Source organism: Macrobrachium rosenbergii, chromosome 19 (assembly GCF_040412425.1).
Source record: "Macrobrachium rosenbergii isolate ZJJX-2024 chromosome 19, ASM4041242v1, whole genome shotgun sequence".
Classification (NCBI taxonomy): Eukaryota; Metazoa; Arthropoda; class Malacostraca; order Decapoda; family Palaemonidae; genus Macrobrachium; species Macrobrachium rosenbergii.
Genome location: NC_089759.1, coordinates 21506517 through 21524228, shown reverse-complemented (window position 1 = coordinate 21524228; position 17712 = coordinate 21506517). Strand labels below are relative to the sequence as shown.

Below are 17712 nucleotides of genomic sequence, written 5' to 3'. Positions count from 1 at the left end.
ATGTATATATCTATCAATATATATATAATAGCGTGTATATAAATACCTAATGTCTTTTCTAGCCTGGGCCTAAAGAAAACGCCGGGGGGGGGATGAATAAGGATGGGTCTTAGCCACAAATGAAATGCTAGTTAAAGGTCAGAGTTAGGTTATAAAGTAACTGTAACATATTTCGGATTAATAATCTAGAAAGACCAGAGCTTGTCAACAAGGCGTTTCTTTAGTGTCTGTTAACTGCATTTCTCAAGCATGACTTCATAAAGCTGACTTTCTTCTAGTTCTGTTTATAAGCGGAAGAAGAGTATAAATTAGATCTCTGTTTAAATTAGATCTAGCACAAGGAAACTTAGTCAACGACGCAAGACAGAATTATACTTAAGGAGAGAGAGCGGCATTGTATCTCAATGTCAGGTTAAGTTGGCCCTGTGCCCAAACGGGTTCCTCTTCCGTAAGCAGCCCGAATGAAAGAGGAAGAGGGGGAAGCCACCCACCGCATAATTACTACATCGAGGGAAAGACAATGAAACCTGCTGACCAAGGAAAGAATGGAATGGAATATAGAATTTAGGCCAAAGGCCAAGCGCTGGGACCTATGAGGTCACTCAGCGTTGAAACGGAAACTGAGAGTAAAAGATCTGAAAGGTGTAACAGGGGGGAAAACCTCGCAGTTGCACTATGCAACAATTGTTACGAGAAAGTGGATAGCGAGATGGAAGAAAGAGAATATGAACGGAGGTCCAGTAAAATGAGTGAAAGGGGTTGCAGCTAGGGGCCCGAAGGGAAGCTGCAAAGAACCTTAAATAATGCCTACAGTGCCCCTCAAGAGGTGCACTGACAGCACCACACCCATTCGGGTTTTCATGTTTTGTATCAGTTACGATCTCTCTCCTCATGAGGAAATAATCTCTCTCTCTCTCTCTCTCTCTCTCTCTCTCTCTCTCTCTCTCTCTCTCTCTCTCTCTCTCTCTCTGTAGACTTAACGATGTCATCTCTGGTTAGATGGCCCAAAGCACTCTTTAATTGCACCCCATTCGAGTTTGCAGCGAGGGGATGGGAGAGCTTTGTTGCGGTAATCTCCGAGTAGCTATTAAGAGGCGCGCATTCCCCTCTGCTGCATTGTTTATTGTTTACTTATAAATCATGTAGGATTGTCGGAGGGTATCTTTTCTCTCAGGGGAAGGGAGGTCATATATAGCAGTAGAGTAGATCTTCCTGTTTATTTATAGTGATAACAAACTTGCGGTTATGTGTGTGTGTATATATATATATATATGAATATATATAGGTATATTTATACCTATATATGTATATATAAATATATATATATATATTATTATTATTATTATTATTATTATTATTATTATTATTATTATTATTATTCAGAAGATGAAACCTATTCATATGGAACAAGCCCAAAGGGGTCACTGACTTGAAATTCAAGCTTCCATAGAATATGGTGTTGACTGGGAAGTAAGAGAAGGTAGAGGGAAATACATAAATACACACATATATACAGGTATATATATGTGTGTGTGTGTATGTTATTAACATTTATCTAAAATATTCACTAAATAATGAGAGAGAGAGAGAGAGAGAGAGAGAGAGAGAGAGAGAGAGAGAGAGAGAGAGAGAGAGAGAGAGAGAGAGAGAGATAAGAGGAATTATAAATACTGTTAACGATAATGAGAAACGAGTATATAATAATACTGAATATAAAAACTATGACCCCTGATGCAAGATACGTGGGATGCATGAGAGAGAGAGAGAGAGAGAGAGAGAGAGAGAGAGAGAGAGAGAGAGAGAGAGAGAGAGAGAGAGAGAGAGAATGTGTACCTGGAACAGCGGATCACCGACATGACCCATCTGCCAATCACAGGCAGAGTTTTAGAATAGCTACTTTTTCGCTCGCAAACCATAATGAAAAAACTAACTTTTTGTAAACTGTTGTCACATTACTCACCAAAGATGACCAGAACACAGCTGAAATAGCAACTGAGTGAGAATTCTATATAAAACGAAATCACCTGAACCCCCGGGAATTTTATGTTTTTCCGGTCGGTAATAAACTAATGAAGTAATGAAACAGGACAGAACAGAAAAAGCTGATCGCATATGAAATGCTGAAACAGCTATAACCTTCAGTATAAATAAAACTGTCTTTATGGAAATTATGCCCTTGAAGTGTTAGTATCTTGGGCTAACATACATACATACATACATATATATATAATAGAAATATATATATATATATATATATATATATATATATATATATATATATATATATATATATATATATGTGTGTGTGTGTGTGTATGCATAACACGTGCAGTAGCAGAAAATGAACTGTGAGGAAAGCCACCTTAATAATGAACATAAAAATAGATGTTTCACGGAAGGAAATGTTAATTTACCCAGCATCAATCTGATTAAAAAATAATAAAGTTCTCTAAGCCTGAGTTTAAACTACCAATACGTAAAAAGGCTCATCCAAACTCCAAAGGAATCAAAATAAGGTTCGTACTGACAGTACACTGGTCCCCAAGGTAAAGGAAAGGTCTTCACTTTTCCCCAATGGTGGTGGATGGACTAGTAGGCGAATCTGGGCCACAATGCGTTAAATTCAGGGGTGTTATTCTAACACACAAAATACAAGAGCAGCACGACAACTACAAAACCACCTTGAAAATATGTTTAGAAAAGGTGGCAGTTATAAGTGAAATCGAGAGAGAGAGAGAGAGAGAGAGAGAGAGAGAGAGAGAGAGAGAGAGAGAGAGAGAGAGAGAGAGAGTACAAGGTTCAACGGACAGCTGACTTGACCCTTAAACTAATGAGAGACCGAACTTTAGATTACCTACTTTTTGACTTGCGCATTATAATACTGTATAAACTTTCTGTAAACTTACGTTCAATTTCTTACATGACTCACCAAGGAAGGCCAAAGCCTTCTTTACCCTATCTGATAAACAAACGCTGCTTACAGTTTTCCGGTCAGTAGTTCTTAACCTGGGGTACCTGTGCCCCAAGGGGTACGAAACCTTAAATTTGAGGGTACGATACATGATAGCCAGTGCAATGGTACTGTATACTTACTGTACATTTATCATATGTTTGTTCTGTATCTATAATGGATGGGAGTACGAGAAATTTTTCAGAGATATCAGGGGGTACGGGCACTGAAAAAGGTTAAAAGCCAATGCTTTAGGTGAAGTGAGGGCTTCATCTTGAAATTTTCTGGATAGAAGAAAAATCAAAGACATTCGCCACGAGACACAGGACGTCACGCAATCAACCAGTACCCATTTTTTTTCTTTTTTTTTTTAGTCTGGGAGTTCCACCCGGCTCTTGGCAAAGATTTTCGATGACTGGAAGAAGAGCAAGCGCAAGGAAACGAGAACCTTCACCATAAACCTCAACCTCAGGTGAAGAGATATGACCACAGAAAGCAACAAAAGCAACAAAAGATTGGAAGACGGCTCCATGAGACTGAAAAAATAAAAGATAGAAACGAGAGGCACAGCACCATCCACCACTTTATTGGGACTTCTTACCACTAGCCCTACCAAGTTCACAGAACTGACTGTTGTTGCCGAAACTTCATATGCAGTAGTTGTAGCTGTAGGAGTAAGTGGAACGGAATTGAATATAAAATTTAGGCCAAAGGCCAAGCACTGGGACCTATGAAGTCACTCAGCGCTAAAAGGGAAATGGAGAGTAAATGAGTTTTAAAGGTGTAACAGGAGGATAATTTCGCAGTTGCATTGCAACAATTATTAGGAGAAGGGGGAAAGTAAGATGGGAGAAAGAATATGAACGGTGATGCAGTGAAAGGAATGAAAGGTGTTGAAGCCAGGGGCGGAAGAGACACTGGCAAGAACCTTAAGTAATGCCTACAGTACACCGCGTGAATTGCACTGATGGCACTACTAAATCTCCCTACAGGATCTAGGAGTAAATAACCCTGAACCGAAAATACTGGTAAACCCACACCTAAAGGGGAAAATTGTCGCCCACCCCTAAAGACTTTGGGAAAGTGTAGTACCGGTATCTTCGAACCATCTCACTGAAATATAGAAAAAAAACTCTACAAGTAATACAAAACAACGTTATGAAGATCATAATAAAACCAGACCATGTCCATCACTGACATCAGAAACAGCAATTATCTTGAAGCTCATCAGACAAGGTAAACTACCCTTTAAACGATAAGCCAAGAGGATATGTAAACCTGGAAGAGGAGTTAGAGCCCACTAAAGCTCGGGCAAAGCCTTCCTGGTATCAATATGAAGATCTGGTATGAGAAAAAATGCAATGAACAAATGCATAACCCACAAACTTTCACGATACAGCAAGATGGCCAAGAACTCTTTACATTCAACTGCACAGCCCTCCCTGTAACCAAAGCCTCCTGCAATTCCTAACATCTACAGCAGGTGGCACAGGAATCTATTCATTATACTACATCTCCAAACATATGCTGGGCAACTGGATCAGTAGATCCCAATATACCGCCAACAACTACAACTGTAATTTCTGCTTCTCTTCACAGCAGCTGGGGGATATACGATAATGCCTTGACCTCTCAGACTGAGTTGATAACAAGTGTAAAAGCAATCGAAGACTAGCTAAGCAGGCATGGAACTACAACCATTTACAAAAAAAAAAAAAATTAATAACATACTTCATGTACTAGTCTCTGTTCACTAAAACATAGTGAGACAAATTACGCTAAAATGGATGCCTAGTCGACCAACAGCATTTATAGAATCTAAAAAGCAAAGAGCACACGCACAGTACATTGATAAGGGCTGGCTTATCCACATCCATGAACTGCTCCTTCCGAGAGAAACTGACATTTCCTTCTAAATCCAAAATACTGATGGATGTATTTACTTTGAAGTTCAAAGTACTGATAGATCTCGTGGGCTCAATAATCCAGATATGAAACATTGCTTAGAGGGTGAAATTAAGTAGTAAAATGAAGATTATATAAAAAGAAAGGAATGTAGCTGGAAAGCAGCGAAAAGAAACTAGGTTTTGCTTTTAGTTTACTGTAGAAGAAAACTACTGTGCCGGCTTTGACTGTCCGTACGCACTTTATTCTGTCCGCCCTCAGATCTTAAAAACCACTGAGGCTAGAGGGCTGCAAATTGGTATGTTGATCATCCACCCTCCAATCATCAAACACACCAAATTGCAGCCCTCTAGCCTTCGTAGTTTTTTATTTTACTTAAGATCAAAGTTAGCCATAATCGTTCTCCTGGCAACTATATAGGATAGTCCCCATCGGGCCGTGGTTAAAGTTTCATAGGCCGCGGCTCATGATACCGAGACCACCGAAAGATAGATCTATTTTCGGTGGCCTTGATTATAAGCTGTAGCGGCTGTACACACAGAAAACTCGACTGCGCCGAAGAAACTTCGGGGCATCTTTTACTTGTTTATAATCAAACATGATATTGAGGACAGCATTTACATCATATCATAACAATGATTAAACCTAACAAAAAATGCAGGAAGGAAGAAAGCATGTGAAGATATGAGGCATCTGTGCTCTTTCAAGATAGCTAGAATGTTGAAAGCACTAAGATTCCAAAACGGTCCCGTGAGAAGACGACAAAAGATGAGCCAAAAATCTTAAGAAATCCTAGTTGACACTGTTGTGAGCCTTTTCGTGACAAGAAGATGACAAAGGGTATACGACTGCAATTATTTCAGATGATTAGCTCCGAAGAGATTTTGAAAGACGAGTAATAGTGGAAGAGAAATAAGTAGCTGCAGTGATGTTAATGAGCTGGAGGAAAAAAGGAGCCACCAACCGGTTTTTTTTTTAAAGGGAAAGAGACAAGTAAAGCACCGCTCGATCGAAACCGAAAGGGAGCCAGTTTTCAAAAAAAATCTTCAAAGATGATTTACCTAAATGAACAGGCCACTGTTGAGATTTCCCACAAAAAAAAAAAATTAAATCCGCTTTCCACTAGTAGATAAAAATCGTCAAATAAGTCAATCTGTTCTTCACCAATACGTTTGTTTTTCTTTCAGCAGTAAAACGCATATAAAAGTTCAGTTAAAAGGGAAGCCACCTGAACTCCCAGCTCGCCAGCCGTTTGATGGGAGCGCTCTCAAACGGAAATTCTCTCATCGACCGAACCTAAAACTGAGATGTGTCGATGATATTTTAATGTTTGGTGCGTAAGGGAAAAAATTCTTTTAAATTAATCACTCTGTTTAATGGCCGTGTTATTTTTTTTCTCCCCTTTTAACTTACAGTTAAAGCCTAAAAAAAAAAGTCTGGTCATAGTAAGGGAAGCCACCTGCACTCCCTGCTCGTCAATCTTTTTTATGGAATGCTCCGAAATAGAAATTAATCTCATATCGATCAAATCTAAAACCATTTTCACGCTCGGGGATTCATTTAACAAAGTTAAATTCACAATTGAATAAGGTTAAAACTTTCCAGTACGTGAAATGTGTGACTATGTTGTCACTGTATGCAGACTATGTTTTTCTTAATTCGTGTCCACATTAATTAAGAGCCAAAACAACGGGATTTTAATCCACTCCACTCTGTCACGAGAGTTTCCAAGTTGATGACGGTTGAAGGCCGGATAAAAGAGAGGGGTTCGGTGTTACTGAAACTTGCAAGAGACGTTACATTTCACTAATGCTCGCAACCGGTTTACCATGTAACCAAACTTGAATAAAAATTTATTTTTAATATACACTATGAAGTAAATTATTTAATCATAAAAAAACAATACACAAAATACAAAAGCTTACAATATCTTTCACCTGAAGAAATCATTTTGAAAGAGTTTTCACTAGCCCAGGAAAGAGACAGTTCAAATTTGTATCCGACCTTAAGACTAGAGTAAAGTAAGACTGTACGTGCAGTTCCGAATCAAATTTCAGCGTAAATAAATAAATAAATAAATAAATAAATAAATATCAGTTTGACCTCCTTCGCTCAAAATATCACCAGACACATCCGCGGCTCACAGCTGTTATATTTTCTAATTGCAATCCGTTTGTTGTTCAGGAATCCAAAGTTTTAAGACACTCCATCTGCACTTTATTCCCTCCCGTGTTTTTCATGACATCAATACGTGACACTCCCATAGGGGTGTAGTGCCGTCAGTGCACCTCATGTGGTGCAATGTAGGCATTACTTAAGGATCTTTGTAGCGTGCCTTCGGCCCCCAGCTGCAACCCCTTTCGTTCCTTTTACTGTACCTCCTTTCATATTCTCTTTCTTCCATCTTACCTTCCACCCTCTCCTAACAATTGATTTACAGTGCAATTGCGAGGTTTTCCTCCTGTTACACCTTTCAAACCTATTACTGTCAATTTCCTTTTCACCGCTGAATGACCTCACAGGTCCTAGTGCTTGGCCTTTGGCCTAAATTCTATATTCAGTTCAATTCAATACGTGACACTGAACGCCTTATTCACTGAACAGTATTCATATTTTCCTTGGTTGTAGTGAACGTTCGCGCATATCCAGCATTATAGGCTCCTGGGCTATTAGAGGGTTGTTAAAAATGCCAATAGGTAAATTTCATGTGTCCAAAATTATCGTTTTCAGAAGGAATCTTTTTCCTTATCAAAATCCATAACTGTTTGAGTTCCTTCTCTTGACTTTCTTGTACCTACTAAATCAATTCCTTTGAGCTTTTTACAGAGGTTATTTAACAACAATTCTCGCTGATTCTGGCTATTCCTTTTCCAGTAAATTTTGGAATGAAATATAAAATTTGGATCAAAGGCCATGCGCTGGGAACTATACGGTTACTCAGCGCTGACATGGAAACTGAGAGTAGATAGGTTTTAAAGGTGTAACAGCAGGAAAACCCTGCAGTTGCAATATGAAACAACTGTCAGGAGAAGGTGAAAAGTAAGACGGAAGAACGGAGGTACAATAAAAGGAATGAGATGGGTTGCAACTAAGGCCCGAAGGAACGCTGCAAAGAACCTTAATAAATGCATGAAGTGCACTGCGTGAGGGGCACTGACAGCACTACCCAACACCCGCCCCCCCCCTACGGGTTTGCAATAAATATACAGGAAATTTTTATTTTTATATCAACTTCCTGTAGCAAAGCGTTTTACATCTAAGCCTCCCTGATTTGGTTTCTTCCTAAACGTTCGTATGCTTTGTTTGCTTTGGTGAGGTATGACCCACAACATTTCTGTGGAATATCAAACAGGGATCTGACTCTGTATGGCGTAGTTTGTTATCCAACTGGGTAGAAAAGATTTGTAGTCAGCCAGACACTTTCATCACCATTACCTTATTTCTTTTATTTATTTATTTTTTTTTTTTGCTAGTTCTCTTTCTCTCTCTCTCTTTCTTCTTAAGCTGGGTTTTCGTTTGCATGCAGATAATTACTATTAATGACTCAAATTAGCATATATCCATTTCCTCTTAATTGGTTATTACCAACATCAATAATTAAAACATTAGTTGTTGTGAGATGAATGCTTTTTTTTAGGGCATCTTTTATTTATATGTTTTTAGTTGAAGTAACCAAGACATTAATGTATGAACGTTGGTTTGTTTTCTTGAGGTTCTTGCATACATTGCTTAACCATTGAATTTTTATTTCCTTCCAGTCAACGTATTCCATCTTGTTTACTTATCTTCGTAATAACAGCTTCCAAAACAGCTGGAAAATTTTCAGTGACAGTTACAGTTTCCATGCCAGCTTTGCAAAATTTCAGTATCATAGTACCACCTTTCAAAATTGCTGGCAAAATTTCAGTATCACACTACCACCTTTCAAAATTGCTGGCAAAATTTCAGTATCACAGTACCACCTTTCAAAATTGCTGGCAAAATTTCAGTATCACAGTACCACCTTTCAAAATTGCTGGCAAAGTTTCAGTATCACAGTATCAGCTTTCAAAATTGCTGGCAAAATTTCAGTACACAGTACCACCTTTCAAAATTGCTGACAAAATTTCAGTATCACACTACCACCTTTCAAAATTGCTGGCAAAATTTCAGTATCACACTACCACGTTTCAAACCTGCTGGCAAAATTTCAGTATCACACTACCACCTTTCAAAAATGGCGAAATTTCAGTATCACACTACCACCTCTCAAAATTGGTGGCAAAATTTCAGCATCACAGTACCTGCTTTCAAAATTGCTGGCAAAATTTCAGTATCACAGTATCATCTTTCAAAATTTCTGGCAAAATTTCAATATCACAGTACCACCTTTCAAAATAGCTGGCAAAATTTCAGTATCACAGTACCAGCTTTCAAAATTGCTGGCAAAATTTCAGTATCACAGTACCAGCTTTCAAAATTGCTGGCAAAACTTCAGTATCACAGTACCACCTTTCAAATTTGCTGGCAAAATTTCAATGCCACTGTAACCGTTTCGTTAACTCCTGGCAGCATTTTAATATTGCAAAAAGTCTTCATAACCACTGGCAAAATTCAATATCTCAGCAACAGTGTCCAGAATAGATGGCAAAATTTCAGTATCACAGTAACACCTTTAAAAATTGCTGGCAATTATTTCAGTGTCACTAACGGTTTCGTAAACCGGAAAAATTTTTATTTTACAAAAAGTTTTCATAACCTAGAGAAATTTCAATGTTCCAGCAAGTGTCCAGAACAGATGGCAAAATTTCAGTATCACAGTAACATCTTCCAAAATTGCTGGCAAAATGTCAGTATCACAGTACCAGCTTTCAAAATTGCTGGCAAAATGTCAGTATCACAGTACCAGCTTTCAAAATTGCTGGCAAAATTTCAATATCACAGTACCACATTTCAAAATTGCTGGCAAAATGTCAGTATCACAGTACCAGCTTTCAAAATTGCTGGCAAAATTTCAGTATCACAGTGCCACCTTTCAAAATTGCTGGTAAAACTTCAACGTCACTGTGACGGTTTAGTTAACTCCTGGCAGCATTTTGATATTGCAAAAAGTCTTCATAACCACTGGCAAAATTCAACATCTCAGGAACAGTGTCCAGAACAGATGGAAAAATTTCAATATCACAGTAACGGTTTCCAAAACAGCAGGAAAAAATGTCAATGTCACAATAAGTTCCCAAAACAGCCGGAAACATTTCACTGTCGCAATAACGGTTTCCGAAACCGCTGGCAAAATCTTAATGTCACATTAATAATTTCCAAAACAGCTGGGCAAAAATTCTATCACAGTAATTTTCCAAAACCACTGACAGTATTTCAGTGTCACCGTAACAATGTCCGAAACGGCTAGAAAAATTCCAAAGGCAGTCATTTTCCAAAAGAGATAGCAAAATTTCAGTGTCACAGCAAGTTTCCAAAACAGCTGACAAAACTTGTCAATAAGTTTTCCAAAGCCAGTAATTTTCCACAAGAGATAGCAAAATTTCAGTGTCGCAGCAAGTTTCCAAAACAGCTGACAAAACTTGTCAATAAGTTGACGAAACAGCTGGCAAGGCGTCATTGCCCATTCCACAAATCCCGCAGCATTTTTCCTCCCTTAAAAGAGACATGATTGCCCAACGTCATCTTCCAGAGCATTACCTCTGGCCCTTCATAACGACATTCGCTCAGAACCACGTCCACTGTGCCAATTTGCTCGACGACCTTAGTCTGCTTTTGCCATCCAAGTGGATTCGCTCCTTTTTCAAAGGAGACGTAACTCCTTCTCTCTTCCCGACTCTGCTTTTTAGGATTGGATGCTGGCATATTTACCCGAAGTTATTTGGTGAGTTTTGCTTGTGTATTTTTTTTTTCCTTATAATCCAGGGGAACCTACTTTTCTCAGTTCGTCTCCCTCTTGAGAGAGAGAGAGAGAGAGAGAGAGAGAGAGAGAGAGAGAGAGAGAGAGAGAGAGAGAGAGAATCGATAATAGAGCCAGTGATTTTATTATTCTCATACAGGATGAAGTGAGAGAGAGAGAGAGAGAGAGAGAGAGAGAGAGAGAGAGAGAGAGAGAGAGAGGGGGGGAGAGGAGATAGGGAGAGGGGGGAGGAGTTTATGCAAGTAAGTCCCCCTCGCAACCGTTTTCATTTCCTGAAACTATTAGTGGCCGACTGCCTCTGACGGTCAGTGTTGGCCGCAGAGGAACAATCCTTCCTTACCCCTCCCAACACCACATTCGACAACACACCTTTAATTCTCTCTCTCTCTCTCTCTCTCTCTCTCTGTCTGTCTCTTATTACTCGATACGCATATATTTCGTTCGCCAGTCTGATTTATGATTTAGCCGACGTTTTCGCAGAATTTTTGACAATCGCCCTCACAATACTTTTTCACAGTGCAGGAACAACATATACTTCACACGGGAAGCAACGTCATAAATTCTGACTCTCGTGATACATCTGACATGTTCAGTGAATGTATAAAAAACTTGATCTCCATAATTACTGCAGTTTTGCTGATTATCCTGAAGTATTCTCAAGTATACAAAAACATATGACAAAAATACATACAAAAACATGTATACATCAAGCTCATAAATATAAGCATAACCACGCACGAAGTTGAAAGAAACTACTTAAGTTTCCCGATTTAAAAATAATGAATTACAGACTTTACTGATGAGACATGAGTAACATTTGATAGATAAATAAAATATAGAATTTAGGTCAAAGGCCTAGCGCTGGGACCTATTAGGTCATTCAGCGCTGAAAGGGAAACTGAGAGTAAAATGTTTGAAAGGGTAACAGGAAGAAAACCTCGCAGTTGCAATATGAATCAATTGTTAGGAGATAGTGGAAAGTAAGATGGAGGAAAGAATATGAACGGAGGTAGAGGTACAGAACAAGGAATGAAAGGCGTTGCTGCTAGGGGCCGAAGGGACGCTGCAAAAAACCCTAAGTTATGCCTACAGTAAACCACGTGAGGTGCACTAACGGCACTAACCTCCTAAGGGGAGCAACAACAGTGTGAATGAAAGCACATTAGTTATTTATCTATGGGGTCTCTCTAGAACCTGATATTTACCTCATCTTTCGCCGGGACGCATGATATACATTTAAAGTTATAAAAAAAAAGTTTGACAGAATCATATACAAAGGCTGCAAATCCGACTTATCCTATTCCCAAGGTGACTGTGCTGCTCTTCTGATACGTTTAAACGGAAGCTGAAAACACTTTTTTTTTCTAAAGTAAAATTATCATCGTCATACTTACCTACATAAAATCCAGCGCAACATTACTTGATTGATGGGTAAAAACTTTTCGTCACCAGACGAAAACGAGCATTTTTACATTGTCAGAAACAAAATTTAAGAAATATGCAATACAATTTAGAGCATGATACATTTACCCCATACATTCATATCAAAGGTGAGGGTCGTTTTGACAAGTTAAACGTTTTAAAACACCAGCTTTAAGGTAATGGAAAAAAATGTATGCAGAGAGGCAAAATGAATACAAATTAAGCATCAAATAATCGTGTTAACCAGCTGGATATCTGTGACATACAGGGAAGAGAACACTGTCCAAGAGATAACACGACAGGCTCAACATCCCGCTATGACAACTTCTGAACTGAACTGAATATAGAATTTGGGCCAAAGGTCAAGCACTGGGACCTACGAGGTCATTCAGCGATGAAACGGAAATTGACAGTAAAAGCTTTGAAAGGAGTAAGAGGAGGAAAACATCGAAGTTGCACTGTGACACTTCTGTTAGGAGAGGGTCGAAAGTAAGATGGGAGAGAGAATATGAAAGGAGGTACAGTAAAAGGAACGAACGAGGTTGCTGCCAGGGGCCGAAGGCACGCTGCAAAGAACCTTAAGTAATGCCTACAGTGCACCGCATGAGGTGCACTGATGGCCCTACCCCACTACGGGGGACAACTTTTGAAAACAACTTTTGAAAGAGTCCGTTTTACTGGGGCACAATGGCCCCGTGCTCGTATCCATTAATCTTCTGGGGAGGCTCTTTCGACAGCATGATGGAAACAAACGAGACAGGAGAAAGAGTCGGGATTTCCGATTTCGGGGAACGCCTACTTTCGAAATAGCCTCGGCAGCGAACTTTTTTTTTTTTTTTTTTTTTTTAAGGAAGACACGAGTCAGTTCGTTCACTGACTTTGGCAAACTGGCGGAGTAAAAATTACCGAATGGAATGGTATATAGAGTTTAGGCCAAAGGCCAAACGCTGGGACCTATGAGGTCATTCAGCGCTGGAAGGGATATTGAGAGTAAAAGGTTACAAAGGTGTGACAGGAGAGAAGCCTCGCAGTTGCACTATGAAATAATTGTTAGGCGAGGGTGGATAGCAAGATGGAACAAAGATAATATGAATGGAGGTACAGTAAACGGAATTAACGCGGTTGCAGCCAAGGGGCGAAGGGACGCTGCAAAGAACCTTTATTAATGCCTACAGTGCACCCCGCGAGGTGCACTAACGGCACTACCCCATACGGGGCGTAAAAATTATGGGCATCGGCCTTGGTCCGTAGATCCATGGAAACGAATATGGGTAAATAGAAAACAAAAAAGGATAAATACAATGTACCAAGAAAAAAATTGAAAAACGCATATCACTTACTGCAAAAGTTATGACTCTCGTCGTCTTCTTCTTCCCAGAAAACACGGTGGAATTCATCTTTAAATGAATTCCTTCACAGAAAATAGGGAAGTGCCACGGAAGACTCACCAAAGGCTCAACACATCCACCCTCTCGCCAGCAAAGCTAGAACGAACATATGGTTTCACTAACGTTTGAAAAAAAAATAATTTTTTTCTGGAATACCAGACATTGCATAACACAAGCGAGTGGAGGACTTACCTCTCGAGAGAAGAAAGAATGATTTCACCAATTATTCGAGACATCCGGACTTCAAAAGTCCCAGAGGTAGGTGGAAACCTGGGAAAGAGAAGAAAACGGAGGTTGCAGTGATTCTATGCATTTCTTGAAGTTACTCTTATCTTTGTCTATGAGAGCGGTACACTCAGAAATTCCTAGCAGTAGTGTGGCAATTTGGTTGGAGATTCTGCTTCATTTAATAACATGGAAAGGCGTTCTGACAAACACATGAAAGTAGTTGTAATTTATGATGAGTGTTGAATGATGAATAGAGTATGGCTATCTAATCAAGAGCTACAAACTTATGTGAAGATTAACTCTAAAACTGAATAAGTAAATAAAAACTGAGCACATGTAAAAACAATTGAACAATGAAAAACTTATAAAGACTTGCATCTACATCAGCACCTGCAACAAATCACGAGGCAGCTACAACCATATGCAGTTTCTCCTTCACGAGATTAAAGGGTAGTCTTTGACGTTTAACTTGTTCACAGTGTTTTACACGTCAATAAATATTAGCATCGACAATGTGTAAAGACTTTAATATTAATGTACCCTCCACGGTTAAATTTCTGGTGTAATGGTAAGATTTGTGTAAAATTTGGCCATCTTGTAACCATCCCTCAGCTCTCAAAGTGGAAGGCCGTTTGAAACCTGGTGCAATCAACAAGAAAATTGTTCATAGCCAAGGAGACACTGTTACCTAGAAAAGGATGAGGCTGATCAGCTAATACGATACCATATATGTCACACTGACCAGTTCCATGTAGAAAAGATTTGTCTCCCATCTTGCAAAATCTGCAACTTTGTATAAGTCAAAAGCTAATCTCTAAAGGACTGAAAGAAATTTTGCCATATTACTGAATGTTACCCTTGTCGATAATTATGTCCTTTGCGTTACAAGTTACACACTCTTAAAGAATCAATTTGCCAATTTGCACAAACCTTTTCAATAAAATCTGAAATCTTTATGAAGCTAAAAGGTGACTGTGTTAAATTTTTCCTTTGAATCTGAATGAACTTTGAGAACCAAGCTTTTAACAACCGTAATACTTGCAGAATGATAAAAAGCTCAAAGGTAAATATTAAAGCGTAACAAAGTAAATGACCATAACGCATGACCATGGGGAAAATACCCTTCTCCAACCTACAATAGACATGTGTGCACCCAAATACAGCATTCGCGATGGAAAACTTCATAAGACTTAATATAAAATGCTGAAGAATATTACTTTTTGCAGATCCAGGCCAGCAAAGTTATATTCTGTTATACCAATGTACGCGTAACTTGCCAGGGCAAACTGATTTTTAATATTTTTTAGAAAAATTTACCGATGCCTAAAATATAACATTAATTTCGTTTACTCAGTACAAAGTGGTGGTGACTCCCAAACATGATAACATTAGTGTGATCATGGCATTTAATTTCTGGATGGTGGTTTCGTTACTGAGTCTAGCAGTGTTCAAAAATCCAAAACACGATCCAAACTTGCAATTCTGTGGTTCCAAACTCAGGGCGTCTTACCAGTACCAACATACTCTCAACACAAATAGACTAGACATTATACAGCGAAAATTTGATGTCGAGATGATATATGTTCGGCAAACAGGCTAGGCAGATTGCAAGGTACAATTACGGTAAACTCATTCTGAGTGAAGCCTCCTCACAAGGTCTAAGGAATAAATATTCATAAGACCTTGCCTCCTTAATCAACCCTCAACACTCTTGGTTATGATGCGAAAATTCAATACTCCCAATGAGTAAACCCAGGGCAATGGCCTACAGCGCTACATTACCTTCAGCTTGTTTGCGGAATACAAAATTGTAATAAAAAAAAACTAGGATATGGGGGAGTTAGAGTGAGGATGATTTAACGAAGCAACCCTCAGTGATGCTGGTTACTAGGCTTCTTTAATGTTCAGATACACTGTGGCAAATTTGCTTCTCCATTATGCTAAAAGTGAACACATTGAAAAATTTACATATTTTAGACATTCCATTTTTTCTTGTACAATCTTAATGCATGGGCCTTTTAAATGCACTATTACCCTGCATATATGATGAATACCAAGACCACATTAATTAAGATCACTTTTGAAACTGGGTGGGAAAAATCAAAACAAAAAGTAAAGCTACTGCTGTACTTTCGAAACAGTGAGGCTAAGAAGAAAAAGGTAAGGCTAGAATTTTTAAAATGTTTAGTTAATTTTTGTGCTGGTTCCTTTGCTCCTTCACTTGAGGTGTATTAAAGGTATTAGTGATCAGATGATGTCGTGTTTACAGTGACATTTACAGGCTATTCTCACTTCGACTCTAGACTGGTCTGAACACTTCCATATAGCCTATATATACAGTATACAGTATATATATACATGCACTTTAAAAAATTACCTTAGAATATTAATGCAAAACTAGTTCCTTCAAATTTATGTTGGCAGCCCTGTAATAAGTTTTATCTTCATTCACAATTCGTATGCAGTAGCCTAAGCAACACCTATACTCAAAACTCCACTGGAAAAGCAAGGAGTGCAGGTACCAGATTCAACAATCATTCATCAGAGGTGTTCTAATCCTGGCCTTTAGTCTTATATGATTATCTTTAAATACCCCATACTTTTAATCCCGCACAGCCACAAAAAGGACTACCATATTTATGTAAATATTCAAGACACCTGAGCCACACAGTATATCAAGGAATGCTACAGCCCTCTCAAAATCCTTAATGCAAAAGCTAAAACTTTAATTTTTTTCTTTACCAGTCCTTCTTGTATCAAATATCTTATCAGCAAGTCCGCTGTACATTTAACCCTTATCACAACCAGCTGTCCATCTTTCCAATGTCGTGGGGCTTTTCTCTGCTGTACAAACAGCTATGAAGTAGTGTCTATATTTACAGTTTACTTCACTTCTGGACCCACAAGCAGCTTGCCAGTTTTCGCAATCCTCAGGTTCATGATATTGCAAATTTTTTATCAAGTGGCAAAAGCGATATCACAGCATCCGAATTTCATTGCTATTTTACCTTGATTTAATTAATTTTCTAGAGAACAATCAGAGCCTGAATGCCAAGTCTGCAGTGCACGTACAACAGTACTTCACAATGTTATTCTTTATTTACTCGTACGTACTGGAAAATAAATTTTGCTTGTACTTCATATATGCTGTCAAGTTATTCTATTTTTCCTCTGATAATTCTCACCATAACATTTTCAAAAAGGATCAGAATTTACTTCTGGATAATCATAATCATACATTTATTTTCAGAACTACACACCTGTAAGTATTGTTAATATTTTATTGAAAAACAGAGGCAATAATAACCAATAAATATAAAATTAAATGTATATAACAAATAAAGACTAACTGTTCACCTTATTCACATCAGTAAAATGATAAGGCCATTATTTCATACACAAATTTATCTATCAGATACCAGCTAACAATATACTGTATAATAAACTTTAGGTTTATTAACAAATACACATAATATCCACCTTCAGTTCAAACAAGTTCAGAACAAAATGCTTCCTTGGCATGGAACGTTGATTAAGCTTCCATGTCAAGTCCATGTCACTCCAGCACACACCTGCAATTATGTACACATCAGAAAAGTTTCTGAATTGAAATTAAATATAAATTCAAGTACCTGTAGTGATAAACTAATTTCAGTGTTGAACTTCTACATAAATTCAAATAGTAACATCCTAACATAAGAATATACTAGTTTCTGGGAAAAAATTATCTGAAGTTTACATTTTAAATGTGAACACAAAGATATTTAAAGATTTTACTTCACTTAACTTTGGGCCTGTCAACAACCTCCAGACCATATAACATGACTCAAGCACCATAGTAAATTAATTCAATATTAACCGTGAAAGAAAAAATTTTTAGAAAATCTATAAAAATGACAAAAACCTGGAAAAAAAAGTCT

The 17712-nt window shown here is 38.2% G+C and overlaps 1 protein-coding gene across 2 annotated transcripts in view; it reads right to left on the bottom strand.

Moving 5' to 3' along the window:
• Positions 1-17712, bottom strand: part of mAChR-A (muscarinic Acetylcholine Receptor, A-type) — a 762830-nt gene that overhangs the window by 742710 nt on the left and 2408 nt on the right. For both annotated transcript variants that reach the window (XM_067121249.1, XM_067121255.1), the window contains exons 2-3: positions 17273-17364; positions 13757-13834 (exon numbers count right to left, since the gene is read on the bottom strand). The gene's annotated coding sequence lies outside the window, so the exon portion shown is untranslated. The remainder of the gene's footprint in view (positions 1-13756; positions 13835-17272; positions 17365-17712) is intronic.